This window comes from Artemia franciscana, chromosome 4 (assembly GCF_032884065.1).
Source record: "Artemia franciscana chromosome 4, ASM3288406v1, whole genome shotgun sequence".
NCBI lineage: Eukaryota > Metazoa > Arthropoda > Branchiopoda > Anostraca > Artemiidae > Artemia > Artemia franciscana.
The window spans coordinates 42,451,216-42,468,809 of record NC_088866.1 but is presented as its reverse complement, the minus strand read 5'-3'; the positions used below and the strand labels follow the sequence as shown (position 1 = coordinate 42,468,809).

The window sequence follows — 17,594 nt, the reverse complement described above, 5'->3', positions numbered from 1 at the left end:
GAGACTCAAACCAAGGTGTCTATCACAAAGGGGAGCTCAAACCCATTGAGTTGAGTTGAACCTGAGGCTCAAACTAATAGCCGTAATTAGTCCTCATTTAGCCAACGTGAACTCTAAATTGTAAAACTATTATGTAGAGTCTACTGAAGTTAAATCAGTATTTGTGGTTAATTGACTGCTTGCTATCTCAGAAAGGGTTTAGGATAGGAAAGTGAAGCTTTCAGGGATGAATCTACAAACTAAATTATGTCCCGGGAAGGTAATTTGAAGCAACTACCTCCACTCCTTCTCCCTCTAGAGGGTCCTGACCTTTAAAAATATGAGTGTTATAAAAGTGAAACCTTGCAAAATAGATCTTCTGCTTAATTTAAGTACAAAAAAACTTTTTTCAGCTTCATAACTTTGCTCAATTCCATTTCATTAGGTTTTGAAGATATGCAAATACATTTCCTGAATTTTTAAAAAACACATATGATATGACTCAAAATTCTATGACTCATAAAATTTGATATGACTCAAAATTCTACTCAAATAACAAGAATTGCATTCTCAGACCTAAAGGCAGAGAAAAAGCAACTAGGAACTGAAAATTAAGGTAAAATGTTGTTTTGTCAAAATTTCAATAGGTGACCTGTCATGTAGCCTTGGCAAATTTCAGGGCCCTCTAGAGGGAGAAGGAGTGGAGGTGGGTACTTTAAAATACCTTCCCGGGACATACTTATGCCTGTAAACTCATCCCTGAAAGAACCTAACCCCTTTCCAAGATAGCAAGAAGTCAATAAATTTACCCAAAAACCTAATCTTCCTTACTTTTAACTTTAGTTTGGAGAATTATAAGGTAATATTGGGTGTCATTGTAGTCTATGGGCTTTTCTAAATTAGTAACCAAAGTTGGTAAATGTTTACTTTTGTTCCAAGTGCTCTAAAGTGCATTATACTGCACATAGCAAGATTCTGATGATTGCCTGTTATTTCTTTGTCATTATTAGAGAAGTGCATCCATTTCTGGTTGACCCTCCTCCTCCAAAGGGTAAACAATGTGTAAAGTGGGCTTGATTACAGGTAACATTACCTTTAAATGAAGTTTATTAGTCCATCAGCCTGCAGGCACCAGGGTGAGATCTGTATTCTATATTTATTTAATAAACCTTGTTTGAGGTTGCTTTTTTGTTTCTTTTTCTTTTTTTAGTTTTATCACTCTTTGTAAAAAAATATAGAATACTGACCTTACCCTGCTGCCCATGGGGCTTATGGAATAATATGCTTTGCTCTATTGGTAATGTTATCTGTAAGCAAACCCACTTTATGCATTTTTAGTCTCATTGGAGAGGGATTTTAGAAACCAAAGAAATGGACGTGCTTCTCTAATAATGACAAAGAAACAATATACAATCATCAGAATCTTGCTATATACAGTAATACACACTTTAAAGCACTTGGAGTGAAAGTAAACATTTACTCCAAATTCTTACTTTATGAGTTGCAGAAAATTTATATCATACATATTTTCTAGGTAACTTCTGTTTTAATTCACATTTTTTCCACTTTGTTCTTTATAATTTTCAGCATCCTCTTTAGGCTATATTTTCTCATATATATATATATATATATATATATATATATAAATACATGCTGAATCTACTTTTTGACACCTTGGTGCAAATGGGCCTGAAGATTAGCTCATTCTAAAGTTATGAAGATGCATACATCCCAGAAACTCTCCATATTGCTTGATGGTTCTCCTATAGAAGCACTAAGTGGATTTAAATACCTGGATGTGACTGCTGAGCATCCTGTTGAATGCTTATCTGAAATCCATGCAAGTATGTTGTGTGCTGCTGGAATATTTGCTCAGCTCAACACATGCATCTGAAGACAAAAGAATATCCTACTTCAGATGAAAAATAAGGATATACAAATTACTAGTTTGATGAGCATTCTTATACAGTTGCAGAACTTGGCTTCTGGAAGCAAGCAGCATCCAAGCTCTAAATGTATTCAATCACACCTCTATGAGGAACATCAGGAGTGTATGATATAACAATAAAGTAGGAAATGCAGACTTCTCAAACAAGTGATAACTTGAGCTTAGTATTAGAACTGTGATGAAAGAAAGATGGTGCTTGTAACACTATGCATGTTAAATAATGATATGCCTGCTTGCTTTGCTTTTGCTTATTTGATATTAACTGCTTGCTGTTGCTATATAATGACTTTTGTTCTAGATGCCTGGGTTTAAATAAATCATATAATAGGTAAAACGCTACATGGTGTCAGAAGGTGGAAGCAAAGTCACCAAGTATTGATTGGGATTCAGCTTCCCTCGGCAATGAATGGAAACGCTTTGAAGAGCATGCCAAACTGATGTTTCTGGGACCCCTGTCTGGAAAGACGGCAGAAAGCAAATGTGCTTACCTTCTCATCTGGGCAGGAGAAAAAGGGCGCCAGATATTCAACACCTTCCCACTCACTGCTGCAGAAACAAACAATGTAGAAACTTACCTGCAGAAATTCAGCGAATATGCTGCACCAGTCACCAACAGTGTATTTGCTCGATATATATTCCAGAAATGTGACGAGTGTGAAGGAGAAAGTGTAGAGAAATACATCACAAAACTGGAAATCCTGGTGAAGGCTTGCAACTATGATAGCGCTGATGAAATGGTTCGGGACAAAATAGTTAGTGGCATCAGAGACCCTAAAATTAGAGAAAGACTTCTTCTGGAAGGTGATACCCTAACTTTGGCACTAGCTGTTGACAAATGCCGTTCTTACCAAACAACCCAGGCACAGCTAAGAACATTTGAAGTACAAGAACCACAACAAATCAAGAAAGAAATTGATGCTGTCCAGAAGTACAAATATCCAGTCAGAAAATACGAAGATGCATCTGTGTCATCTAGAAAAACAAAGGAATGCTATTTCTGTGGAGGAGTATGCTCACCTAGCCACACTTGTCCTGCAAAGGGAAAAATCTGTGCAAAGTGCAAAAAGCCAAATCATTTTGCATGTGTGTGCAAAAGCAACAAATCAGTGAATGCAGTGATTGAATACAAGGAGAGCCCAGCCGACAATAGTGACAAAGATGATGATGTCTTCTTATATGCCATAGAGAACAACACCAATAAGAGCAGAGATGAAGCCATTATTACACTGGAGGTGAACCACTCCTTACCTGTCAAATTCAAGGTTGATACAGGGGCACAAGCTAACATTCTACCTGCCAAGTATTTTGATGCCTTACCACAACCGCCATCACTGAAAAAAAGTTCTCAGAAACTCACAAGCTACTGTGGATCCAAAATTCCTTTGAGAGGTGTATGCAAGCTGAGCTGCAAGCACAAATCAAGCAAGGCTGAAACCCTACCATTCTTTATTGTTGAAACGGATTCATTGCCAATTCTTGGATTCCGGTCAAGCATTGACCTGAATATTGTCAAACTTGTACTGAATGTCAGTAAAGTTGAGAAAAGCACATGCAAGGACATGCATGCAATCGACAAGACAAAAACGGATGACATAATCAGTAGCTACAATGATGTCTTCCAAGGAATAGGAAAATTGGATGGAGGGTGCCATCTGTATCTGAAGGACGATGCAGTCCCTACAGCATACCCAGCAAGAAGAATTCCCTCATCACTTCGAGGAAAGTTAGAAGCAGAACTTAAACGGATGGAAGAACAAGGAATAATTGAAAAAGTCTCTAAACCAACTGACTGGGTGAATTCGATGGTTGCCGTAGAAAAAAAGGATGGCAGTTTAAGAATTTGCATTGACCCTGTAGATTTGAACAAGTCAATCAGAAGACCATTCTACCCTATTCCCTCCCTGGAAGACGTAACATCCAGACTCCATGGGGTAAAATACTTGAGCAAACTGGATGCAAGGTCGGGGTATTGGTCGCTAGTCTTGGATGATGAATCTGCAGACTTAACAACATTCAATACCATCTTTGGCAGATACCGTTTTAAACAGATGCCGTTTGGCATCATCTCTGCCCAGGATGAATTCCAAAGAAGAATAGAAGAGGCTCTCCAGGGATTAGACGGGTTTGCTGTCATCATTGATGATCTTCTGGTTTTTGGTTCAACCCTTGAGGAACACGATAAGCGATTAGTAGCTGTACTTGAGAGAGCCAGAGCAAAAGGTATCAAGTTCAACAAAGCGAAATGCAGCTTTTGTGTGACAAGTGTGACATATTTCGGACATGTGATTAGTGAACAAGGAATGCAGCCAGATCCTGACAAACTCGAAGCTATTAACAACATGCCTACACCATCAAACTCAGAAGAACTTGCAACTCTGTTGGGTATGTTAAACTATCTTGCAAAATACATCCCAAACTTATCAACACAGAATAAAATCCTGCATGACCTCAGTAAAGCCACCGAGTTCAAGTGAGCCAAGGAGCATGACGAAGCCCTCCAAAACATCAAACACTCAACAGTCTCAAACTTAGCATACTTTGACCACTCATGCAAGTCCATTGACCTCACTGTGGACGCATCGTCACACGGTCTAGGAGCATACATCTCGTCAAACGGCAACATTGACGCATATGCATCACGCTCCCTTAGCAAAGCTGAACAGAAATACTCACAGCTTGAAAAGGAATTATATGCAATAGTCTTTGGTTGCAAGTACTTCCATCATTTCATATATGGCAGGCATGTAAAAGTAAACACAGACCACCGCCCACTTGAAACCATCCTACGAAATCCACTTCAAAAAGCACCTGCCAGAGCTCAACGAATGATGCTTCAGATTCTACCCTATGACCTAGAGTTCAGTTACAGACCAGGAACAGAAATCGCAGTCCCAGACACTTTATCAAGGCTGCACCTACCTGACATTGACGAGAAGCTCCATAGAGAAATCGAGGTGTATGTCCACCAGATTGCACGCGTACTTCCTGTTAGCAATGCAAGGCTCAAGGAAATACGACTTCATACCAAGGAAGATGAGCACCTGATTCATCTCAGAGAAGCCATACAAGGTGGTTGGCCCAACACCAGAAAGCAATGTGCCATGGATTTCCTTGCATACTGGAACCTTCAACACGAGCTGTCATACATGAATGGCATCATATTTAAAGGCGAAAGGATTGTTATCCCAAGGAAGATGCGAGCCTAAATCCTCAAGCAACTTCACGTCTCCCACCTTGGTATGGAAAAGACAAAGCAACGCGCCAGAATGCTCGTCTACTGGCCAAAGATGAATGGTGATATCGAATCACTAATCATAAACTGTCCCACTTGCCAGAAACATAGCCGTAACAACCAGAAAGAGCCTCTCATGAATTCCCAGATCTCATTAGTACCATGGCAGCAGGTAGCCTCAGACATATTTGATTGGAATGAAGCAAAATATCTTATAACAGTCGATTTACCACAGCCGCTTCTTTGAAGTCGACCTGTTGAAAAACGTGACATCCAAAGAAGTCATCAGTTAACTAAAAGCACATTTTGCTCGACATGGGATCCCCCACACCATCATCTCAGACAACAGAACACAATACTCATCTGCAGAGTTTGAACAGTTCATCAAAGAATGGGGCATAAGGCACAAGACCTCCAGCCCTATCTACCCGCAGTCCAATGGACTGGTAGAAAAGGCTGTCCACACTTGCAAGGACATCTTCACCAAGGCAAGTGAAGGCGGAGATGACCCGTATCTTGGTCTACTGGAATACAGAAATACACCCGTAGACAACTACACTGCCCCTGCACAACTGCTAATGAGCCGCCAATTACGCTCCACCTTACCTTGCGCAGAAAAGCACCTGCGGAAACAGGTGGTTCCAACTAAAAAGTACCTGCTGAAGCGGGAAGAGGCCCAGTCAAGACAGAAACTATACTTCGACAAACAAGCCAAGTCTAGGCCTACACTCCACTCGGGGGACACAGTGACCTTCCTGAAACAAACTGATGGCCAGTGGAGCACCGCCAGCATCATAGCACCAGCAGCACGCCCTAGATCGTACCATATCGAAACTGAAGCTGGAACAATTCTACAGAGGAATCGGAAACACATATCAAATGCACAGCCATCAACACCAGTACACAACAGACGTAGTCCAGTAAAATGCACTGGAAGCGATGCAGTTACTCCTACTGCAATCCCCCCAGCGTCGGACCTAACTAGTGCAGACGAAACACCGTTTACCGCATCATCAGACATTCCCTCACTTGACAGAATAGCCCTGCTCCGTACTACCAGTAGCCCAAGCCCACCCAAGGAGGTAGTACCAGTGGTTATACCAGTAACTAAATCAAGGTACGGGAGGCAGAGTAAGCCACCAATCAAACTGAACTTGTGAACTTACCAACAAAAATCTCAAAAGAAGAGAAGTTGAAGTCTGTACATAGTGTATATAATACCTGGTGAGAAGTGAGCCAAGCGCCTTCTCTCGAGTGTGTGTTAAGTCAGTGCTATATGAAGAGTTCTCTAGTTTGTTTTGTGTCCGTACAAAGTGAAGAGAAGCGAGCCTAGCGCCTTCTCTTGGAGACGTTAGTAATAGTACTAACAGTTGGGTCTCCACTGCCAGTAAGTGATTAGAATCTTCTTCTAGGGAAGAAGGAGGATGTAATATTATGCATGTTAAATAATGATATGCCTGCTTGCTTTGCTTTTGCTTATTTGATATTAACTGCTTGCTGTTGCTATATAATGACTTTTGTTCTAAATGCCTGGGTTTAAATAAATCATATAATTGGTAAAACGCTACAGTGCTGGTTGTTTGACCATGTCCTGAGATTGTCTGAAATAACTCTTGTCCACAAAGACACTATGTATACTCCCTCACCCAGGTGGTTGAAGAGAAAGGGGAGAAAAAAACATCGATAAGTGTTGTTGAAGCTGTCCTGGAACTACTTGGTGGATTCAGAAGGCAAGGAAGATGTGACGAGTCCTCAATTGAATTGATCAATTCACTCTAGAGACAGGGAGTCTTGGCATACTGCCATGAAAAGGCTGTTGAATATCAGTAGAGCTAATGTTTGGATATGCTTGTAGTTTCACTTTATGTATGAATTACTGGTAATTTGGAATGCACGACAAAATAATCTAGCTTTTTTTCTATTTTAGCCTAAAAAATGACTTGTATTAACCTTCAGCTTGAGTGTATTCTCCAGAAAATCAAAGAAGCCATCCCTATCTCAAATGCATGCTCAAAAACAGAAGCTGAAGATGCAATAAGTAAGTGTTACATTTCATTTAAGATGGAAGCACTGGAGATTCTAGTTATCTTTTAAGCAGCCTTAACATTTCATTGTTGATGATTATTTAAATTGATTTTGCAAGATTAGCTTTGAATCAGAGGCTATATTTGAAATTGTCTGGGCTGTGGGATCAATTGTCTAGAATGTTCCCACAGTGGAGAGACATGGGTCTAATCTTTATCACATTTTAGGAAAATTTCTATTTTTGACAAAAAAGGTACTGCAATTCAAAGTAACTTTGTTGCTTGCATTAATAAACATCATTCAACATTTCTCTTAGCCGACTCACCTTTGCTGAATGATATTGTATGCTTCAACTATTTAAGTAGCAAAATATTGCTCAAAGATCCCTTATGATTAAGGGATACAAGTGTAAATTTGAATTCCAAAATTTTTAATGACTTGTAATGTTTTGTTCAAAATATTGCAACAACAAATTCAATAACTTGCAATAAAATTGCAAAATTCCAAATCACTATTAGAAACTAAAATTTTCAAAACAAAATTTGAATCAAGCAAAATCTAATAGTAATACATTCCATGACGTTGACAAAGGATTAATAGCTTCATTTTGCTGAATTTCCCACTGAAAATTTGATTTCAAAAACATAATCAATTCTGGAGCTCTTTAACATGTAATGACGTCTTTGCAGACATCTACATAAGCTATACCCATGTCATTCATTTATGAGCATAAACAGCTCCTCAGCTTTAATGGGGATTGCTTTTTCCTTCACAGTTGTAATATTTTCATTACATCTCATCATCCAGATGACGATCATTGTCACATTCACATCATTCAGAGAATAATGGTGCTGACAATTCTGTCTCCAAAAAGTCCAACCCAAACAATGACCTTCAATAAGTTTATAGAATGATCATAATAAATCTTAAAAGGATTTGTCACCTAGAGTTTGGCAGTTTTACTTATTTCTTAAGGAACAGTCAATCCATCCATGGTAATGAAAATTAAGTAAAGAGCAACCCTTCAACTGACTTTCATAAAACTGAAAGTCACAGAAATGAAATTTTGCTGACATAGTATGCATACATTTTTTTTTTGTGATTCGAAATATACAAAATTCATGAATTATAAATTTAATCATCATAAATAAATCGCATAAAACAATTTGAATAACTTCACAAAAAAGGTAATACTCCTAAAAAGAGGTTTTTTGTGGTGAAAGTTACATATTTTAAGTTTCAATGCGTCTGAGAACCTTAGAATGGAAGTTTCAAACTCATATTTATAAAAATCAAGATTTTGTAGTTATTTAAAGATTTTTTTCCAAGGTGTTTGCATTAAGCTATTAGTTGTAAAAGATTGAGAGATGACTAATTCATGCCAAAGCTTAAAATTCCACAGACCATTTATCCTATAATTCTGTGTTATCAACTATTGAATAGTTGGACACCAGCTAATACAGAGAGCTATGTGGATTCTTTTTTTTTATAAAATGGTAAAGCCACCTAGAAAACTGTTTTTATTTCTTCAGATGAATCTGAGGGTTATTTATCTCTTGAAGTTTCTTTCTTTTGGAGCAACAAAAATCCAATATGGGTGCTATAAGGGGTGGGGAGACGTTTGGTAGCTGTGAGTTGTAATGTTCATTCATCATTCAAAAGTTTGAAGTTTGAATTTGTACTTTCCAGTATAGTTAGAATACAGTTGAATTTGACTTTACTTTAAGCATAAGTGTATGCTTTCCAAACTTTTATTTAAAAAAGAAGGATAAAGCAGGCCAAAAAATCTGAAAAATTTTGTGGTTGGCTGTGAATTATAATTTATTCCATAAGAATATTTAATCATAATTGAACCACGAATGTTCTTGGACACTCTAAATGATATTCCAGGATTCAAGGGCCTTGTAGCATCAAGTAGTCTTAAGGCTAAGAACTCTAATGATTTCTAAGTTTGTTCTTTATATTAGAGTTTGAGTCAGTTTAATTTTTGTTTGAGCTGAGATGCTTGTCAAACTGGTGATGAGAATTTGGCTCCTATTCTTAAGAATTTAAGCTACTTTTCTTTGGTCATTCCTTAGGACTGATCTCTTTTTTGGCAAAATATTACAATCAAAGAATGGGACTTGAAAATGGCATGTTAACGTGATAATTATTATACAGAAGCTCATTCTGGATTAATATTTGTGTCTCATTTATATCTGATTTCATACAGCAGAAAATTTTAAAACAGCACAATAATCCAGTGGTAGACACAGTGCACTCAGTATAGGTAATAACAAATATAGAGATATCAAATGTCAATCATATGGTAGAAGAAGTACTAATAAATGGCACATAGAATGGGGAAGCCTCCCCAGTTTGGGATTGGATCCATGGGGAAGCCTCCCCAGTTTGGGATTGGATCCATCTCTTTCAAGGAAATATATTAAATCCTCAAGAAATAATACACAAAGAAAAATTAAAATCTAAGAATTTGAAGCAGTGGTTTCTGGTCACAGTGATATACCCTCAAATGCCTTGCTTCCAGTGTGTGTTAAATTGGAAGTGATAGACAAGAATCAGAAACCAGCAGCTTAATTCTTTATTTTGGAATCACTGAAGGGGAATGTTTTTTCCATCAAGGTTCAGTCAAACAGAGAAAGAAATATGCTGTCAGTTCATATCATTGACAATGGAGAAGCAGTAAAGGTTCTAATTGTCAAATCAATAGGACGTGTAAGAGTAACATACAAAAGAAGGAATGTTCTAGAAGAGCATCAAAGTACCCTTGTACTTAAATGACAAACAACTGAGAGAATATATATCGTCATGAGTCGAGATTACTGAAGTAATATGTCAGAAGAGGAACAATAGATAATCAAATAAGCGTGAAGGAGTTATGGTGTTATGGTTGTAATTCCAAGTAATTTTTTTGTCACACAGCGCGTGGTGTTGTGGATGGGAAAAGGAACTTTTTGTGTGCAATCTTCTAATCCTCCAGTACTTCAAATGCCAGTGTTATGACCAAAAAAGAAAATTGAAATCAAATGAGCCAGTTTGTTTGAATTGTCTAAAAAGCACGAATCTATAAAATGCTTTCTCAAAAAAGAGATTCTACAGAAAAAGTATTTGTTTACAAATTTGCAAATTATAAGGACTCACTCCTCAATCTCGAGGGAGTAAGGTGTCATAAAACAGCTAAATGGAAATGCCTTTGAAGTGGCAGAAAAATACAACATAAGCTACTAGAGAGCCAAGTTACGTACAGAAAATATACACAAGTGGTTCACAGAAATCGAATTCACCTGGCCGATCCAGTGCTTCACAGTTGTTTTGTAAATCAAAAAAATAAATAACTCATCATTAGAACAGTATCCAAAACTGTTATAAAAATCCTTGTTGGATTGTTTTATCTTCAGATTTGTTAAATAGGACCAGGCTCTCCCTGCCCACTCAAGTGCAGAAACTCCGTGGATTCATCAAGGAATTAAATATAGCACCAGTTGACCGTGAGCTCGTGAGAAGCAAACGCAGTTAGAACAAAATAATAAAACAAAAAATCATGGTTTACCACTGTACATTTAAAAAAAAAGTAAAGACTCATCCAAGAGACTTGGCTTAAACCTTTATAAAAATAGAGTTACATGGATTTAGTGTAATAGAAAAAGGTAGAATAATAAAGAAAGGAAGAGGTGTCGTAGGTGTATAATTACTAACAAACTAAACTGGGATCCGCTTGTAGAAATGGTTCGTGTTGCCCGCTTCAAGAGACTGAATAATTTGAAGCTCCTCACTCCATCATCATGGGGATAGAGCAGTTGCACTGCAGGAATATAATATGAAGCATATTAGAGTCCAAAACTAAATATGCTTCAGTGACAAACGGATCTGGTGTTCATTAAATTCAAAAAGGTCAGATGTAATACAGAACACTGCTGTCAGAATTGTGTTTGAACTAAGAAAATTAACATCAAGGACAAGAAAGTTGCCTCCAACAACTTGAGGCAAGATATTCTAGGCAAATGTGTTTCAATAGCATGATAGCATGGCGAAATCCTAGGGAATCATATTGATATTTACTAGAATGCTGCGATAATTATAAAGAGTCATAATTTAAAGTAAAAAGATAGTTTAGTTAGGAACACAAATTTCCGAGTACGGAAGTTATAAAAGTGTGAAGGATGTTTGGACATTTATACAGCCAGAGTCAAAATGAAGCGATGGTACGCGCTCCAATTCTTGTCTATAACACAGAAAACATAAAAACGGAACAGTTCATACTTCTGAGTGAAGTATTGATATTCCAGGTAGAGGCAGCAGTGCTTGCTTAAATAATCATATTCTCATTATCTATAGTGGAGAAGAAATACATATGTCTACTGATTGTAGGGTATACTGATTCTGATTGTGAAACTGGGATCTCTTCCTTCATATCATTTCAGGTAGTTTGGCATTAGTTGGGAATAGCGGAAAGCTGGTTGAAGCTGCTAATATTAATTGAATCTAAGAAAGCACCATACAGTGGGCTCCATGGTATTTGGGGATTGCAGGAAAATAAAATGTGTGGCTCCAAAAGGAACGTTTTGTGATTATTTTACTCAACAGCCATCAGCCCAAGCTTAATGTTCTTAAAGCTGTTCTATAAGAAAGCTTTGAGAATATGATACATTGGAATGGAAATCAATTTCTTGCTAGGAAGCTGGAGTAGAAGATTGAAAAGTCATCTGTAATAATCTAAGCAGACACCATTGACATTGACTGTTTAGATTAAGGTCGGTTCATTGTGATGCGAAGAATTATGGAGCAAGGTCTCATAATTGTGACAACAATTGTATGATTTACTTGGAAAAATAGTCAGTGGAGTATGTTATATTGGCTTGCAAGGAATATTAAGAGTAAAAAGGAAAGGTATACTCTTTCTTCAAGGGGATGCCAGAGTCTTTCAGTTTATGCTCCATTTTTGGAGGGTAAAATGATGAAGATTATTATTTGGGAATACCGTGAATAGTGACACATTTTTTAAAGGATATCAGAAAATACTTGTAGAATTTTCTAATTCAAGTGAGAAAGAAACTGTAATATAATGATTTGGTTCCATAGGTGTATATCGTAGAATCATTGGTTGAAGAACCATTGCACTTGAAGTTCTTGAAAAATCCCAAGGTGTGGTTATGACAGATTGGAGCATAATCACTGTACATTTTTGAAAAAAGAAACTCGGATTATACCTTCTTCAGAAAAAGTATTAAAGGGGCAAGTATCATAAACATATATTGAAAATTCTATTTGATGAACTTTTCGCTATTTTTAAGAGTAGTTAAGATAATGAGACTTTCGGGAATGGATCATGAGACTTTCGAGAATGGATCATGAGTCTAAATTATGGTATAGGAAGGTCTTCGAAGTATCTAATTATACTCCTTTCTTCTCCATGGTGCACTTATTTTTGATGAACTTAAATCAACTATATATTATGAAAGTTAAACTTCATCACATAAATACACAGCTCAGGAGACCCAAGAAAATGGTTTTAGCTTTGTAGCTTTCCAAAATACTGATTTATATGGTTTTAAATATTTTTCTTTTAATTTTTAGTAAATTTGAAGGAAAAAATCTTCAATTACTTAAAATCCTGCTCAATTTTTTGAACCGAGTTTTAAGAACCTGTAGTCTAAGAAAAGTAGATTCAAACCAAAATTAAGGGAAAAATTCTTTATTGCGAAAGTTACGACAGATAAACCTGTCTTTTATTCAAACTGCATTGTTTATTATACTCAGAATTATCAGTCTTCGTTTTGATTAGCCTATTTCAGTACCTTGAGGAGCGATTTATAAATTGGTTTTATCACCGATGTTGAAATTCATTATCTTGGACGGTAATTCGGAAAAGTGAATACTTTATCGTTAAAATCACTCATAGCAGCAATTAATACGTTTCTCGCCAAATAATTGTAGTTGGATGGAAAAATTGGCTTTGTGTGGTCACCGGAAAAAATGTATATGTTAGGATTCCATAAGATATTCTTTTGTTGTTTGTTTAAAGTTTTGCCTTTTCTCCTGGATGGTGCTCAATCCTGTAAAATTTGCCGCCTATGCGCGCACTGGGGAGGGGGCTAGGGAATTTCCCACATCCTCATTTCGGGAAGCTCATAGGATTGTCTAAAAAGTTTACCCCCCCCCCTAAAAGATTTACCAGTTTTTTTTTAATATTCCTCTTATAGAAAGAGTAGGTAAATCCTTCCTAAATCTCAAGACACTCTTGTTTTCAACGCACTTGGGAGAAATCAGACTTGTTTCTTGGGGTTTTCGGTTATATTTCATTTAATCACTTGGAAAATGTGGGTCTACTAAACATTATATCATATACTTGGAGCACTATGCCTGTCAGGGACTGAAGCGCTGTTATGGTGCCATTCATCGCCCATTTCAGTTACTCTTTTTCCATTACGATGTACTTGCCTGTGGCGATTCCTCTATGATTTGTCTCGCTCTCTAATTTGATTTAATCCTAATATTCTCCAACTATTTGGCCCAATAAGTGGAATAAGTGAGTTCAGCTTGTCTGTTGAACAGCCAGAATTAGTTTTCTTAGATGTGAAAAGTGGCTGATGGTACTTGTCAATGATTGTTTGAAAAAAAGAAAGAAACTGAACAGCTAATATTGGTTTTCTTTTACCATATTACCTGTTCAATACATTTTGATACTTCTTGTCATTAATTCCGGTTAATTAATGTAATCCCCATTCCTGCCAAATTTATTCATTCGCAAATTTTTGTTATGAACCACTTTAAGACTTAGCCTGTTTAGTAATTTCAGCGTATGTATTTGTTGAAACCAGTCAAAAATAAAGTTCTTTGCCCCCCCCTGAAATATCATAGATTTTATTTTTTCTAAATCCTTTCTTTTTTTGTAAAGTTCTTTTCTATTGCTTTTGTGCCAAGATTTTCTTTAACATTATAGATCATGTTAAAAATCATGTCAACACCTTGACATGATTTAACATGTCAAGGTAATTGTGAAAATTCATTTTTCTCAATGCTCACAATATCCTGTAACGTGAAAAAAGAGTTAACAAAGTCATGGTAGCTATTTAAGGGAACAAGTTGTGATTAAATGAGCTCTAAGTGTGGGTAGCTCTTAAACGAGCGATAGTGTGGTTTGAAGGCTTGGGTGGTTCCGACGCATCTACAGCTTATTACAAAACATACATTGCTTGAACGAGAACGGCTTTATTTCCAAAGTCTCTATGATGAAGTGTTTGCAATTTTTTTGTTACTTAGGTTCTTGCTTCAGAGATAGGAATGTATAAAATACCAAAGAGATATTTGGCAAAATACATAAGAGAGATATTTAACAACCAAACTTCTCAAAAAAAGTTATTCTATCTTTTTAGAAAAAAGAAGCCTGTGATGGTATCCAAATTACACCCCTTAGTTGTCAATAGTGAATAGAACGAAGTTTAGTAGACGTAAGACTTTAGTTCCTTTATTAGCATAAAATGTGTGTTTGGCAATCAAAGAAACAAGAATTTTGCAGCTAAATGACAGAAAGAGGAGACAAATGGGGCTTATGATCAATTGCATGCTGTCTCACCCTGTCTTGAAAAGTCTTATTTAAAGAAATCTAAGATATGATTATGATCATTTTCATTAAGGACATCATGCAGGGACTTAAGATTTGGCTGATTTTTGTTATTCAATTTTTTTGTGCTAGCAATTTCTTTTTACTAAAAAATATAATATAATCAGTTGACTCGTATCTAAAGGGAGGGCACTTACAAGCCGGAAATAAAAATTGTAACTTTTATGCATGAAGGCTATGCTGCTATTGGTATTTCCATTTTATTTTTTTTTTCTTAGAAAAATATCATTTAATTTAGATGGCCAACTGCACGTGGACTTCTGACTTCTGGGACGTGATTTTGCCTTTTTGAAACTAAAGGATTTTTATAGCAAATACTTTTACAAATTGTTAGAAATCTTTGCCTCCAGGACGGTAAAATCAATGATAAATGGCCGCTAATGACAAAAGGCAATCATTGGACATGAATATAAATTCAATTGGATGTGTTTTTCTACTTTTTTTTGGCAGTAAGTCTTCTGTATGAAAGATGCCATGAAGATAATTTTTATTTATAACTTTTGCAGAATTGCTGGTTTCCCAACATGGATTGCTGAGGACCCCACCGTATGAACTGCGCCATAAGATCTTAAATATTTTCAGAGCAGGATTTTCTAGTAACAACAAGTTGTTGATAGAGTGGAGTGCTTCTGGAACACTGGTATTACATTTTCTCTTTAAAACTAGTCATGATATTTAAGAAGTATTATGTGCATTACGAAGCAGTTAGATGTGTGGAAGCAGGTTTGACACTTTCGGCACTTTTGACTGTAATTACGGCTTTAAATCGAAATTTAGAAAATGTATATTGAAGCATGGCTTCTTCCCTCAGGCCTTGCCTCACAGGCATGAGTGTAGAATGACGCTACCTTTTTTTTTAGTTTGGCCCTGGAGACTGAGGCTTTGTAAATTAGGTTTCAAATAGCTCTTAATTGGTTGGCTATTCAAGATTTTTACTTTATTTTGACATATTTAGGCCAAACTTTTTCGTCTGTGATGCATGGCAGATCGCCCTGTGACACTCCGTAGATTCTGACGTGCTCTTGAAGAGCCTATTTTATTATTCATGTATAGATTGTTATCTATTAAAATTTCCACATCAACAGTGGCAAAGGTAACCTTGGGCTCTAATTTCAGGTGTTTATAATAAAAAAAAAAGATATAGGGTGACATATATCTTTATCTAGTTAACCAGCGTCCTTTATAATTTGTCTCTTTGTAGCGATCTCCCTTTGACTGTTTTTGTGGCTTTAATAGCGTGAGTCTATGCAGATATCAGAATGTGTTGAAGTACATATATTAAACTGCGTATTTTTCAGGGGAAAGGGGGACGTTTGGTGGGAACAGGAATCTAAAACAAAGCCAAAAATTTCTAAGTTGTCAAAACATCTTTTATAAATATGTGGTTAACATAAATCACGTCAGCTATTAAAAATAGCTTAAAAAATTAGCTACTTTTGGTAGTTATCTCCTTTCAGTAATTACCATGAAATTGTTTTCGCATGAACTTTTACTATTAACCGACATAACAGTTAGTGTTACTTAATCGACTCCAAAGGAGAATTTTTTTCCTGCTAAACAGTTTTTTTAACATTTTTTCTATACTTTGAAGATTTGAGTTTACGTTTTAAGAAGTAAATTAGTGATGCTACAAGTTACTCAACCGATAGATTTTTTTTCTTTTTTATACAAATTGTTAGGCTCTTCAAAGGATGGTGCTAACACTGGTGCTTGGAGACGAGCTAAATAATCTCCTACCGCTTGAATGGTACTTATAACATTGAAATGGATGACCCCTTTGGACAAATTATATCCCTAGTTAATTCCTGCTGATTACATATTAGCCATTAGAACAAATGTTTAATTAAGTTTAACAAACATTTTTAGAACTTAACTCTTCTTAATCTATTTTGTGAGTCACTGCTCTTCCTGTAATATTGCTTTACAGCGAATAATTTGATTAATAGTTTTTCCTTATAGCCTCTTCCACTTTAATCGTCCAAAATTCCGTATTTTTAATAAAATCGCTTTACTACTGATTTGCATACTTCCGTAGACATACTTCAAAGCTTATAAGGGAACCTTTTTGCTTGAATATGCTGTTAGTTCTTGTTGATAAATATATATCAAGTAAAATGCTGTATTTATGTTGTATAATTACGCTAAATAAATTCCCATGTAATATCTGAATTTCAGATACCAGATAGAAGCGGAAAACGCCTATTTCTGCTGCAAAAGGGCTTAAGTAGTTGATTTTCGCTTATGAAAACTGATTTTGTTTGTTTTGTTTTGGCAAGCAAGAGTTTTAAGTTTGGGATATAGTTGCCTGTGTTCTATTTTCTATAGCCATCTAGGCTCCAGGTATCTCGCTTCAGAATCTTGGTTTGTTCCCTGTAATCAGCTAAAAGAAAAACCAAAGAAGAGCAGAAAATTACCGTAAATAATCAAGTCAAACTTAAAAAGCCCAGGAATTGAATAACGCATGTGTACTTCTAAATTTTTGTACCTTGTGTCTCTTTACTTATTTTTTCAGTAGCAGAAATAAAACAACTCTACTGAATTTTCCACCGGTACTTAGAGTCTGTTTTTGACCTCTCACCTTGGATAAGTAATTCTTGGGCCAATAGGTGATACCTAGCATCAATGCTGCCGTTAACATATGCATTGAAGCATATAACGACCGTATATGTAAGTACACATGGTGCTCTGTTTTAGAGTATGATTATATTAAGTGTTTTGCATTAATTTTATGATTGTACTATCTTTTTTAGCTTCGCTTTAATTTTATTGTCCATTTCCCTCCCTTTTCT

General features: G+C 36.3%; 1 long non-coding RNA gene across 1 annotated transcript; it reads left to right on the top strand.

Annotated features, from left to right (window-relative positions):
* LOC136026450 (uncharacterized) lies at positions 1 to 15,471 on the top strand. Its single transcript, XR_010617290.1, has 3 exons — positions 1 to 82; positions 7,087 to 7,197; positions 15,312 to 15,471. It is a non-coding gene; the product is annotated as an uncharacterized LOC136026450 (long non-coding RNA).
* Positions 15,472 to 17,594: the final 2,123 nt, after the last annotated feature.